Source organism: Hevea brasiliensis, chromosome 2 (genome assembly GCF_030052815.1).
Source record: "Hevea brasiliensis isolate MT/VB/25A 57/8 chromosome 2, ASM3005281v1, whole genome shotgun sequence".
NCBI classification, from domain to species: Eukaryota; Viridiplantae; Streptophyta; class Magnoliopsida; order Malpighiales; family Euphorbiaceae; genus Hevea; species Hevea brasiliensis.
In genome coordinates, this window is record NC_079494.1 from 103,492,084 (window position 1) to 103,494,773 (window position 2,690).

Genomic DNA, 2,690 nt, shown 5'->3' on the forward strand with positions numbered 1-2,690 from the left:
TTGAGAATTGAGAGAGTGAGTTAAGCTCCGCATATTATTGATATTATTTGTTTACAGGTCAAGTGAGTTAATGCTCCCTGTTGGATAGTCTAATTTATGGCCAGACTCTGTTCATTTTTTTTCTTGATATTGGGCTATCTTAATGGGCTTTATGAATGGATTAGAAATAGTTAGACTTACTACAGGCTTCGGGGGCCTTACACTGACCCAAGTTCTAATACCGGTATGGCCAAAAAATCGAGTCGTGATAAACTTGATATCAGAGTTTAGGCTCTAAATTCATAGGAAAGTGTGTACCTAGAGTTGTCATATGCAGAATATAAGATCATGTTTCGTCTTCTTGTGTAATTTTTTGCTTCTAGATTCTGCGGTTTTTTTTTTCCTTGGGTAGTGTAGGAGTACTCCAATTTAGTATTTCGGTTTTCGTGGAATACATGGTGATGTAAATTTGAGTTAGCAAATGAGTTGAGGTCTGCCTAAGGGCTACATACTCTAAGAAGTGTCGTGTTTCTGTCAGTATAGGGCTAAGTAATGTGCCTATCTAGCACAAGGCCCAAGTACATAAAAGTGAGTTATAACAGTGTGGCTACCCCCCCAAATGAGGCTGAGCGTACCACTACTGGTAGTTGTCAATAGATAGCCCAGTCATAATAAATTTATGGTATCAGTGGGTTAAAAAGAGATAAGAGGTTGGGAAACGTGGTCTATTGGGATGTATTGTAGTGACCTATGCAATATTCTCAATGTTTGTTCTATAAGCTACATATTATAGTACCGATATGGGATTATTATGCAGTTAAACTTACTATAGGCTTTGGGGGCCTTATACTGACTCAAGTCCTAGTGTTGGTCCAGCCCAAAAATTAAGTCGTGACATAGTTCAATTATTGAAGTTAACCGAGCTGACAACTAAAAACTGAAAATTTTTATATTTACTAGCCGTAAACCGAATCGAACTTACTCTTACCAAAATAATTGAATTTCATTGCTTTGGTTCAGTTATTCAGTTATAACTGAATAATGCATATCCCTACGACGAAGTATTATTGATTAAGACTTTATTCGAATAAATTATTTGTAAGAAAAAAATTTAATTAAAATCTCATAAAATTATAGTTGATTTTTTTAAATAAAAATATTTCAATTAATTTTTTTATATATAAAATAATAGAAAACAACTCAAATGAATTAAATTCTTATAAAATTCTCAACTTTTTTTTTTTTTTAATAAGGGTGTTAAATATCGAATGAAGGAAAAATTATGTATAAGTCTAGAATTTTCTTTTCATCAAGCCTAAATATTGCAATATATAAGTTTGCGTAACATTGCAAAAAAATTTATAAACTTCAAGCACTGCAATTAATAGAAATTAAATGATAGTTGGAGCGTTATTAATGATATTATTCCCTCAAATATAATTGATTTCAAGATATCAACATCTACTCTTTTATTATTCCCTCCCTTCATTTTTATTTATCGTATTTAAATTTTTTATTTATTTAAATTTATTTATTGTATTTAAAAAACTAAAGAGCATTAATTTTTTTTTCTAATTTTACTCTTTATTTTTATTAAATATAATAAATATTTATATAATGAGTAATTATATGAGATAAAAGGTAATTTAAACTATTACTAGTATATTTTTATAAAAATAAAGTTATTCAAATATTTCATTAATGCAACAGATATAAATGGACAAAAAAAGTATTTTGAATACTAATTTGAGGAATCAAAGTTTATTTATTTTATGGTACATGTATACATGACTCTATATATATATATACACACAAGAGCAGGAACTCAAGCCTCTGGAATTATGATAGTATATTTATTTAACCCTCAAAAGCAAGCATCCAAACAACAGTGGCAACACAGGCCGGCACAACTGCACAGACATATACAATTTCATTAGATAGGATATATATATATATATATATATATATATATATATATATATATATATATGCACTATATATATCTACAGTATTCAATATGCACTATGCAGATGAGAGAGAGAGAGAGACTTACAATCCCCTCCAAAACCCACCACCCTTGGACGTAGTCTGAATTGTAGGAGAAGGAGCAGAATTACCATTTTTCACAGCATAATTTGCTGGTGGTGGAGCCACATAAGGATTTGGAGAACTTGAAGGATATGGTACTGTAAATTCATTTAACAACATGTATCCTCAAAACACAAAAAAAATTTATACTGATCATCTATCATGGGTTTTTAACATGAACGTTAAAATTCCATGTTTGCATGTAATTAAATTTATATTTAACTAAATTTGCTGAAGAACAAAAAATTAATCGTTTATAGAAATATGTACGTACCTTGAGCATGGTTTTGATCATGATTACTCATCCTTCAAAACTCGATCTGGTCACAGAGAAATAGAAAGTGGAAATGAAGGAGGAGATCATAAAGGAGATGAGAAGCCAAGTTTTATGAGGATAAAATGTCGCATATATAAAGATTGAGATAGTGGAGCAGTTGTAGCTTGCGTGCTAATAAGCTGCTTTAAGCAGCAGTTGTAGTTTTATGAGGAAATTTCCTTAATTTGTTGTTTTCCTTATTGGATTAGTTACTGCTAATCTTAATCTACTGTGCTTTTGCTACTTATAATAAAATATCAGAAGGATCTATTATTAAACTGGAGGGTTTGTTAGAGATATTAAGCTT

At 30.3% G+C, this 2,690-nt stretch overlaps 1 long non-coding RNA gene across 1 annotated transcript; it reads right to left on the reverse strand.

Annotated features, from left to right (window-relative positions):
• Window positions 1–1,679: 1,679 nt before the first annotated feature.
• LOC110672642 (uncharacterized) lies at window positions 1,680–2,483 on the reverse strand. The gene is made up of 3 exons (XR_002498344.2): window positions 2,342–2,483; window positions 2,033–2,165; window positions 1,680–1,889 (listed from the first exon to the last, which is right to left on the reverse strand). It is a non-coding gene; the product is annotated as an uncharacterized LOC110672642 (long non-coding RNA).
• Window positions 2,484–2,690: the final 207 nt, after the last annotated feature.